The 11,521-nt window shown below is 32.0% G+C and overlaps 1 long non-coding RNA gene across 1 annotated transcript in view; it reads left to right on the forward strand.

Annotated features, from left to right (window-relative positions):
- Positions 1-10,865, forward strand: part of LOC129036039 (uncharacterized) — a 34,811-nt gene extending 23,946 nt beyond the window's left edge. The window contains exon 4 of the long non-coding RNA XR_008502488.1: positions 10,574-10,865. This is a non-coding gene — a long non-coding RNA (uncharacterized LOC129036039). The remainder of the gene's footprint in view (positions 1-10,573) is intronic.
- The last annotated feature ends 656 nt before the right edge of the window (positions 10,866-11,521 follow it).

An 11,521-nucleotide genomic window follows, 5' to 3' on the forward strand; every position in this document is an offset into this window, starting at 1 on the left:
GAATTGCCCTAAAAAAACATAATTAGGCTGCAATCAGTTCAAGATGATCAGTCAGTTGTAGATATGCCGACAACTGCAAAAATATTCCTTCAGATGAAGAAAATAGAACTAGAATTTCTAAACACGTCATTAACAAAGTATAATGTGAAGTAAGTAACACATGGAAAGAAACAGGAAAATGTGACCTAGAATCAAAAATATATATATCATAGCAATATTAAGTAGCAATCAACATTGAGATAGCCCAGACGTTGGATTTAGCAACAAAAGTCTTTAAAGAGGCTATTACAAATATGTTTAAAGAAATAAGGGATAAAATGTTCAGAAAATTAAAGGAATATATGGTCTTAGTGAGGAACAGGGAATATCAGCAAAGATATTGTGTAAAACGACTCAAAAGGAAATTTCAGAACTGAAAATTATAAGACAGAAATGAAAAAACAAATCACTGAAAGTGCTTAACAGGAGATTGAAGAAAGCAGATGGAAGAGTCACTACACTTTACAAAAGATCAATAGAAATACTCCAATCTGAAAAACAGATAAAAGACATTGAAGAAAAATGAACAGTTAAGATACAAAAAGAGTCAAAACATAAGTTTTTAAAAGTCTCAATAGTGAAAAGAATAAAAACAAACTGAGCTAAACATTTTGAATAAATGATGGCCCAAATTCTTCCCAAATTTGACGAAAATATTTACTGATTGACTCAAGATTTCAGCAAAACCCTAAAACATAAAGTACAAAGAAAACCATACTTAAGCAATTCTTAGTCTAACTGCTAAAAACCATGCTAAAAATGTCACCTAAAATCTTGTAAGTAGAGAAAATATCTTTCAAAATGAGAAAGAAGAAAAACATTTTTTTGATGAACAAATGTTGAGAAAAAAATTGTTGTTATTAGACGGACACTAAATTTGTTACATTTGGACAATGGGCAATGTCAAGTCGGCATTGAGAACTGAGAAGCATGACGCAGGCAGGTAGACGGGCCAGAAGTGAAGTGTGAAGGAAGATAAGATTTACTGTATATAAATTCTACGAAGTTAGGGATGCATATGATTAGCTCTGGAGAAACCATTGAAAATTATTTTTAAAAAAGAGGGGAAGGAAGAACACAGTCACAAAAAGGAAAATTAAAATTAAACCCAATGTAAGTAGAAGGAAAGAAATAATTACAAGGTAGGAAGCAATGAAATAGAAAACAGATAATAAATAAAATTAACAAAGCAAAAGCTGATAAAGACCCTAGAAAGACCAATGAAGGGAAAAACAAGAGAAAATATAAATTACCTATATCAAAAATAAATGAGAAAATATCATTAGAGTTCTGACAGGCACAAAAAGAGTAATGAGAAAATGTTATGAACAATTTTTGCAAACAAAGATGAAAAGGCCAAAATCCTTGAGAAGTAGAATTTTCCAAAGCTGATTGGAGAAAAACTAGGAAATTTAACCAAACCTTTAATATTTATTAAAACAATACACTTAATAATACAAAATTGTCCCATAAAAACTCTAGACTAAGCTAACTTCACCAGAGAATTCTATTTAAGAAGAAAATCAAAATCAAAAGTAATTTTATGATTCTGCCATATCCTTGATACCAAAATCTGGCAAAGCAAAACACGAAAAAGAAATAGAGACAAATATTTCTAATAATCCTAGAAACAAAGTCCTTAAGAAAGCATTAGCAAATGGAATCCAGCATAGATAGAAAACTATCGTGGATCATAAGCAAGTAAGACTTATTCTACAAAAGTTTGTTTAGCATTTAAGATCAATCAATATACTCCATCACATATATTGAAGAATGTGTTCATTTCAAAAGACGCATGAAAATTATTTGACAGATTTGAACACTTATTTATAACTCAGCAAATCAAAAAAAGAAGAGTTTTTTTTTTCAAACCGATAAAAAGAATCTATGAAAACTACATAATTAATAATGAAATTATAAATCTTGCCCCAGTAGTTGGGAACAAGGCAAGGATGTTTGTTCACATTTCCATTACATATTGTACTGAAGGTTTAAACTATTGCAATAAAGAAAAATAAAAAAGTAAATATAGAACTGCCCTATATTCCTGCAATCTCCTTCCTGAGTACATATCCAGAGGAAAGGAGATCAGTATATCGAAGCAGTGTCTACACTATTCACAATAGCCAAGATATGGAATCAACCCAAGTGTCTATACACAGGTGAATGGATAAAGAAAACATGTTATATTTACACAATGGAATACTATTATTCCATACAAGAATAAAATTATATCCTTCTTGGCAACATGGATGAGCTTGGCAGGCAGTATGCTAAGTGAAATAAACTAGGCACAGAAAGGTAAATACCACATGTTCACCACATGTTCTCATTCATACGTGGAAGCTAAAAAGTTGATCTCATGGAAGTAGAGAGTAGACTAGCGGTTACTAGAGGCAGGGAAAGCGATGAAGGAGGGAAAGATGAAGTATGGTTAACAGATAATAAAGTACAGTAAGATAGGAGGAATAAGTTCTAATCTTCTGTGGCACTAAAGAGTAACTATAATTAAAAATTTATTGTATATTTTCAAATAGAAGAGCAGATTTTGAATGTTCCCAACACAAATAAATGATAAAAGTTTGAGGTGATGTATATGCTAATCAGCCTGATTTGATCATTGCATATTATATGTATGTTTCTAACTATCACACTGTACCCTATAAATATGTATAAATATTGTGTGTCATTGAAAAATAATGATAAAAGCAAACAATTAAAGTTTGAAAAACTAGCATTCTAATTTGTCCCTATTTGTAGATAACATGATTGTCTATGTTGAAAATCTTAAGGAATCTATTTAAAAAACTACTAAATTTAATAAGGGTATTTGGCAATGTCAATGGATATAAGCTCAATATACAAAAATCAATTGCATTTCTATATCTTGAAAACTTTGAAGATAAATTTTAAAATTTACTGTAGTTTTAAGAATATTAAGTAGGAATTAATATAAAAATTTATGTGCAAACATCTATACTAAAAAATAGAAAATATTGGTAGGAGAAATAAAGAAGATCTAAATAAATGGAGGAATACATTGTGTTCATGGATTAGAAAAACCCCATATTACTAAAGTACAAATTTTCTGGAAATTGATAAGCAAAATAAAATAAATCTCAACCAAGTTCCCATGTTGCTTTTTAAAATTTTCTAAATTGTGGGGTAGGGGGAGGGGGAGAGATAGCATTAGGAGAAATATATAATGTAAATGACGAGTTAATTGGGTGCAGCACACCAACATAGCACATGTATACATATGTAACAAACCTTCACGTTGTGCACATGTACTCTAGAACTTAAAGTATAATAAAAAAAAATAAAATTTTCTAAATTGACATGCGGATTCTGAAACATATATAGACATTCAAAAGACAGCAAATAACCAACTATTTAAAAAAATACAAACAGACAGATCAGTGGGACAGAGTAGAGAATCCAAGGGATATGACATGTTGTCAATTAATTTTTGTTGAAGGGACATATCAAAATCAATGAGGAAAGTCTTCTTCACAAATTGTACTGGAACAACTAGATATTAGTATGAAATAAAATGATGAACCTTAGCCCCTCCCTCACATCATATGCAAAAGTAAATAGTTTTGAAATAAATCATATAACTAAATATAAAGCAGAAAGTACAAAGTTTCTAGAGGAAAACATAGGAGAAAATCTGCACAACCATGAGGTAGAAGAACATTTCTTAGAAAACAAAAAGAACTAATAATCAAAAAAATGGAAACTTTTGTATATCATCAAAATTAAAACCTTTGCTCTTCAATAGACACTATTAAGATGAAATGATAAGCCACAAATTGAAAAAAAGTATATATTCTGAAAGAATAACTTCCTTCTAGAATATATGTATAGTACTTAAAATTAATCAGATAATGCAATAAAAATTGGCAAAAGACTTTACAAAGTGCTTTACAAAAGAATCAATGTCCAATAAACACAAAAAATACTCCGCTGGTTCCCAGCAAGATGCATATTAACAACATACATGTGCCAGAATAGCTAAAATTTAGAAGATAAAATATACCAAGTCTTGGCTCAATGCAAATGTTTTTCAACAGGTGAATGGATAAACAACTGTGTTCTATTCATATAATAGAATACTAATTAACAATAAAAAGAACAAACTATTGATAAACACATCAATATGAATAAGTCTCAAAATATTATGATAAGCTAAAATAGCCAGACGTAGAAGAGTCTATATTGTATAATTTCATTTATATAAACTCTAGAAAAGGCAAACATACTTTCTAGTGACGGAAATCAGTGGTTGTCTTGGGTAGAACCTGGGAGTGGGTGTTAACTTAAAAATGACAGAAGGGGGCTTCCTGAAATTACATAAATGTTCTAGATATTGATTGGAATTATGATTATATAAGGGTATAGAATTTTCAATATTCATCAATCTACTAACTTAAATGGGTGCATTTTAAACATTTCATATATATGTCATAATCCCCGTTTTTACAAAAAACTTACACTTTTTAAGTGTAAAATTTTACACTTACAAGTGTAAAATTAAGCTGAGAATTCATTCACTAAAAACGAACATTTATTATAATTCACAGTATTCTTATAGATAATTTTGATTCTGCTAGATTTCAGGGGATTTTTTTCCCAATTTCCTCTACTGAATCTGTATATCCATTAGATAAAAATAACTGTTATCAATAAATTCAAAACAGAATATATTCATTTATTTAAAGAGGACATGTTCCAAAAAATTTAGGTAATTAGGCATATCTCAATTGCTTGGTAGATTTTGCTTAGTATGAAAGAAAACTTGCTTGAAAAATCATTTGAAATTTCTAAAGACACTAATTCGAGACTTTTGAAGAAGTTATTCATGATGTTTGAAAAGGATGTTTGCCATAAAAATGGAATAGAAAAATAATTTTACAGAAATAAACAGTTATTGATCATTGATGGACTTCTGGATATTGAAAATGGAGAGCAACTTCAAATAATTTGGGATTTGCAAGTATGATTACAGAAGAGTACTAATACCATAACAACAACCTGAAAAGTGGTCTGACTTATGGCAAAGTGGTCGATTAGGGGATTGACTACCAGATAGAGTTATATTAACATATCATAGATACTTAATACATACTTATTTAAATAATATGTGCTGAAGTAGAGTAGAAAAATAGTTCACATATGATAGAGTCTAAAACTGAGACTAAGAGACATACTGACTTGCTCATGGTCATTGAACAGTGAGTTTTTATGACAATATGCTTTTTCACAATAACCTTCTATAATGTAAGATTTATGAGGGTGGAGACTGTGATCTTTACCTAGTATGTGGAAGAGTATCTGGGGTTTAGGCCTGCTATAAGTATATATTAAATGAATGAATACATAATGCTAGTGAACTCCCGTCAAATATTTCACCAAATCTTCACACATATTAAACATTATATTAAAACAATAATAAGATATAATAACACACTGGAAAATATCAGTTGTTGAGGTTTTTAAGGCAGAATGATTGCCCTTCAGAAGGAAGAGAACTTCGGAAATTTCACTTTACCCTAGTATCATACCGCCCTACTCTGACCCCCTGCACTATTCCTGCACTTTCCACTTCTTTTCACTTTGTCCTAATCTCTAGATATCCAAGGAATAATAGATCTGGTGGGGATTTAAGCCTACATAGCAGTCACTTTCCCTGTTGGAAGCAGAGTTGGCTTTTCTTTTTCATTTCTATAGAGCATTTATTTTTATTTCGTATTTAAAGAGAAATTCTGGTCTTTACATGTCACACCAACCTTCTAGTGTACATGGAAGCAAATCCCTAAAATAAGAAATGATTTTTCATGAAAGGTGAAATGGATTTTCATCTTCAGTTATTCTCATACATCTCTCAATGTCAGTTCTCTGGGAGGTGTTAGTTCCATTTTCAACATATACACGGCATCAACATAGTGTCAAAAAGTGTCTTTGTCACAGCTTGTATCCCAATGGAGCTATTAATTTCATTTGAAATCATGTTCCCTTTGTGATATAAGCAGATTATAAAGAAATTTATTGGAAAAATTATTTTTATTATTTTAATATCTTGCCTATGTTCATTTAAGGGCCATGATCCAACATGTTCTCTTTTAATACACCAGCTAGACAAATGATTTATAATTCTTTTGGATGCAAAAATCTAAGAAATATTTAAAAATCATGAACACCCACTTCAGGACTGATACTGCATAAGGTTACCCTAATTTTCATGTGAAGTCCAAGTGTTGTAAAAATTATGGCTCATTATGTTGTCAGAGAGAGACCTGTATTCAGTAACTATTTCCAACTCAAGACAGACTGTGTTATTGCCAACAGGCTTTTCAATAACCTGTGACAATCCAGCTTGCAGAGGTTAGAATTTAGCCACGACACTGTCATCATTTTGTCTCAGTTCCTAAATTATCCAGCTTTTTTTTTTTTTCACAGATCTCAAATAAATCCCTTATTCTTGTTATTCTTTAAGGGTTCTCCTCTTAGTTCTCAGCATAATAAACATGTTTTTCTAATGATTACATTCTTCAAATTACCTATGGCTTTCATCTAGCAAAGAATATGAAGGGAGGAAACAGAAGAAGAGGTAAGAATCCAAATGGCATACACTGTTTTTAACTTAGCTTCTATGAAGGAGCAATAAGATCTTTCATTTAAGGCATCTCATTCACCTCCTTGGCTGTGCACCTTGTCCATTTACAGCCACCTCCTATGACCTTGTTTACTCTGGAGCCTGCTCTTTCATATGGCTAAGCAGGCACTAGTGAATAACTGCGTGACAGTCACCAATTCATATGCTTCTGGTAAAAGCATCCTGTTTTGGAAATACAGATAAAATGGCTGAGTGATAAATAGTGTTTCTGATCTGACACACAAGACTTGAAATATAAGACTTCAATTTAAGCTTACAGGTAAAATTGCTTAGTTTAAAACTATTCCTCTTCTCCAATGTGAAAATGCAATTCCATAAAAGTTTAAGGGTGATGATCCATTTTTGTATGTAGAGAAGTTTTAAAAAAGCAACTAAAATTGTGTCAATTATTTGGATTACAATGCAGTTTACTTGTTTCCAATCCTAAAAAGGGCACTCAAAGAAGAAAAAAAGAACAAAGATGAGTGTTTCCCTTCATTTACCCCTGCTCTCTGATACAAATATTTTATGTTTTGGGATCTAAAGAGGTCTCTTGAGTTGGGTTAATTGAGATGTGAGAAAATGTATAAAAAGGTAACTACAGTCCTTCAAATGAAATAAGCCATGAAATCAACATCCTTATCATTAAAACTTTAATCACATTGAATTTATAACAATAATTATGAGAGTAATGGTGTCAATGGAGTAGGAGTAGGAGATAGAGAAGTAGTGGCTGTAGTGTGAACATTATTTTATAACTTGATAATATCATTTTTGTATTTGCTATTCACTTTTCAGTATAAATGTAGGGGGAATAAACTTTTCCTTAAAATTTGTCTTGTCTAAAGTGTCATAGTAACTACTATATGAATATATGCATGTACATGTGCATACAACGAGTTAGTGAAATATTTACCTATATACATATACCTAAATACACATATATGTATACATACATACAATACATCCACATGTATGTTTAATCCATTTCGATTTAGGCTTAAAAATAGTGTTTTTGTTTGAAAAGGGCTCCCATCAATCTGGGGATAAAAGAGGAATGAGTTTGATTTATTGAATGCTGCATGCATAAATGAAAGAAATAGAGAAGGTCCAGCCAAAATCTTCTAATGGCAAAGACTGATGATCAGATCTGGCAGAATTTGCTTTTTCTTTGCTTCAGGAATCCACATTGTTGTTTACTGATCAAAATGAGGAGGAATGTTGGGGTAATTAAAGTTAATTTACTGGCTCATAAACTTTAACACATTTGATGATGTGTAAGGCCCTGACTAGCACAAAAACCAAGTCAGAAATTATTTTAGGCAAAAAGCACTTCACACATTTGTAAGCAGCTTTGATCAATAAAACAACAACCTCATATATACATATATAACCCATTAAAAACTGACATATTTTAGTTTCCTGTATACTTATTTCTATTACGTCTGGTTGTAACCTTCTGAATACAGTTATACTGTGTTCTTACTTCAAAAATGCCATGAGAACTTAATAGTTTGTATATAAAATTAGCCTGAAAAATACCAAGCCCGCTATGAAAGCTCTAAACTTTCAGTATTAACGATTCAACTTTTGGCATTAGGTTTTGATCCTTATTAAATCTTACTGTGCTTAGGAGAGATGACATTTATCAGTCATTTATACTTACCATGAATTAGTTTATCATGCTCTGTCCCAAGAATCTACAAAGAAGGAGACAGGAGAGCAAAAGCACACCATAATGCATAATGTCAGGGGTATTAAAAACTGCCATAGGGCAGGGGAAAGGAAATTGGAAATTAACTGTTTTTTTTTTTCACAATTTTTGCTGTTATTTAGTCCACACTGCAATGCAAGGAAGGACCCTGATTTACTCTTTAAACTAGAAAAACCAGCTTTATTTTCTGAGGCATTTAGAAGATATTGACAATGTCTGGTTGACACTTTGGTGCTTTTCTTTGACATTTGTCTCTGTTAAGCTTGAGAAAGGTATCATTATCGTCAATGCTCTCCCCCACTCTCAATACCTATCCCCCTTTCTATAAATCCTGATAAAATAAAAAGATTTTTACTTGGTGTTTTCTTGATTCTGGATTCTTTCAGAATAGGATGTATGAGTGAAAGTCTTATTCTTGTAAGAGTGTTTGTTTATGGTGCTATTTATTTAATTAATTATTCATATGCCAGATAATGGAGGATCAACTGGTAGAGCTGAGGTCAAATCGAAATATACCATAAATGTGTGATTTTAGAGCAGAAGACAGCTCCACAGATATGGGTTGGTTGTCACTGACTACGGAACTGTCATCCCCATCATAGTTAGGCCTATTAAATGGCATGACTCTTTAGCAGGGCATGTCAAGTCAGTGAAGAATAATAAAGACTAAGCTACATGCATGCTAATCTGGAAAGTATTATGAAACTGCTTTGCAGCCAAGGATTCTAGTTTGAGATATGACAGTGTCGTCCAGTTTGTTATTATGACAAAAGAAAAAGGAGAATTGTTTACAAAATTGCAGGCCTTATATAGAAATGTCTGCCTTTTTACTCTTTGGTTTATTATTAAATATGAATAAAAAACAGTAGGATTTAAGAATAGATATGAAAATTTTCTCCAGAGTGGGAATAAAAATGAATACTAAGAATATATCTGAAAGATATATCCAGCCTAGTTCAAGATGTCAAGAAAAATGAGATTCCAAAATCAGGGTTGTATAAAACTGAGCAAGAAACAATAGAAGTCGGCAATTGCAAAGCAAATGTGCAGGAACAAATATAACAAGTTAGCAATTCTCCTTGCCTGTTAGGAGTAGAGACCATTTATTTCTCTCCAGAGGGAAATTGAACATTTTTAAAGCCATAATTAATATTTATGTGTTTTAATTTGTGAAGTTTTTTTTTTAATAGAAATGGTTGTGTTCTTAGGAACTTTGCAGTCTGATTATAACAGACAGATTTATAACATTGTCTTACTTGTACAGGTAAGTGTTCAAAATAGATTCAGAGGCAAAAATCTAATAATATTCAGAGAAGGAATGCAAATTCCACCCAGATTCTGTAATGTCAGACCAGTTGGAAAACACCTGTGTTTCGCCCATATTGGGGCAGTGTTGCTCACTGAGATCATATGAATGTAAAGAATTTGGCAAGTCAACCAAATCTTTTTCCTTAAAGTTATACATTTTATTGCTAATTCTCAGGAATTAATATAGTTAACTGTATTGTGTACAATGACTTTTGATAGGTCACATTTTCCCTAGAAAATTTATCATTTACCCTTAATAATTTTGACTTACCTCATTTTGTAAGGAAATAGTCCATTAAAAACTTGTATGTTATTTTTTAAATTAGCATCTTATGATTCTTAGATTTTGAGCCAGGTCTTGGACAACTAATCAAGTGACTTTGATCAAAATCTTTGGAAAATGTAATGTTTTAAGGACAAGTTTAATTGAATCACAGTTTGAAGTGGTAGCAAAGTGAGTTTGCCCTTTGTCATAACGTACCTAGGAATCCTGATCTATATTCCTGATTGCTATTGATTTTTCTAGATTTCATTATAAAATCAATAACTGTTGCACAGGGTAAAATAGTTTACAAGGGTTGCAACATACTGTGGACTTCTGAAAACATACTGAGCTCGGTGAAGCCACCCAGGCAGCCAATTAGGAGAAAACATCTATTAGGTAAAAACAGGGCAGTCCCATTGACTGCTATTGATTTTCTTAGCCCTGTGAAAAGACAATCAATTAGATAAAGAAGGCTAATGTTACAGCTGCAATTTAATAACCCCTAAAAAAAGAAGGAGGGCTATTGATTCCTGACATGGAATGTTGAGGCTTATTGAAATATACTGAACTTCACCTGTCTTTTAATCAGGCCTGTGGAGAAGAGAGGAAGCCTGCCATTGTAGCCTTGTGGTATAGAATCCCAGTTGTTAAAGAGCTTTGGTGATTCCAGACCTAAGAGATGCAAATGAAACAGAACTTTAGAAGAAACACAGGCCCAGATTGAATACGAAATCATGGAAGCTATTGACAGAAACTGTCTTGGTGAAGGTTGTTTCTTTCTCTATACAGAGCTCACCAGAGTACCACCTGTCATTTTCAAAAGCAAAGTCAGTTTTGCCAACCAGCCGTGAATGACAAATAAAGCTTTATATGAAACACAAGGACATATTATGCGCTATTGTGAGTTCTGCTAAGTGCTAATTTATCTGGCTTGTTCTCTTCAGCAAACACAGGCACAGACACATGAAATAATCTACCTAATTATGTAGCTATTTAGGAGAAAAACAAAGCAAGGTGTTTTTGTGTGTTGCAGAAGGTACATGATACAAGAAAGGTTTTCACAAGCCCTAACATAGCTAATGAAAATAAATGAAATGCTGTAAGCTGCAACAATTTTAGAACAAATAAACTTTTGCTAGTTTTGGATTTAGGGAGTCCCAGCTGCTTTTCATAAATAGATGAGTACTTTCATTCATTTTTTTTATAGTCCTTAATTGGAAATGGCTAATAGGCCTTGTCCCTTTCAGATATAAAATCTGGACTAAAATACCTCATATAGATATGTTCTTTATGCTTTTCTTTTCTATTGCATGTATTTGATCCTTTCTCCCTCATTATATATATGCCTTTTTACCAGCAGACAGCTGCTATTCACAATAATTGCTGGGGCAGTCAATTATACTTTAAATAGACCTACTTGAGGACAAATGGTGGTCTAAATTGTACTAAAGACACACCATACACAAAGACTATGCCATTTCTACTATCTGAAATATTCTAAATATTCCTGAGCAGCAGTATAGTTTATACACCTTAC

This window comes from Pongo pygmaeus, chromosome 4, assembly GCF_028885625.2.
Source record: "Pongo pygmaeus isolate AG05252 chromosome 4, NHGRI_mPonPyg2-v2.0_pri, whole genome shotgun sequence".
Lineage (NCBI taxonomy): Eukaryota > Metazoa > Chordata > Mammalia > Primates > Hominidae > Pongo > Pongo pygmaeus.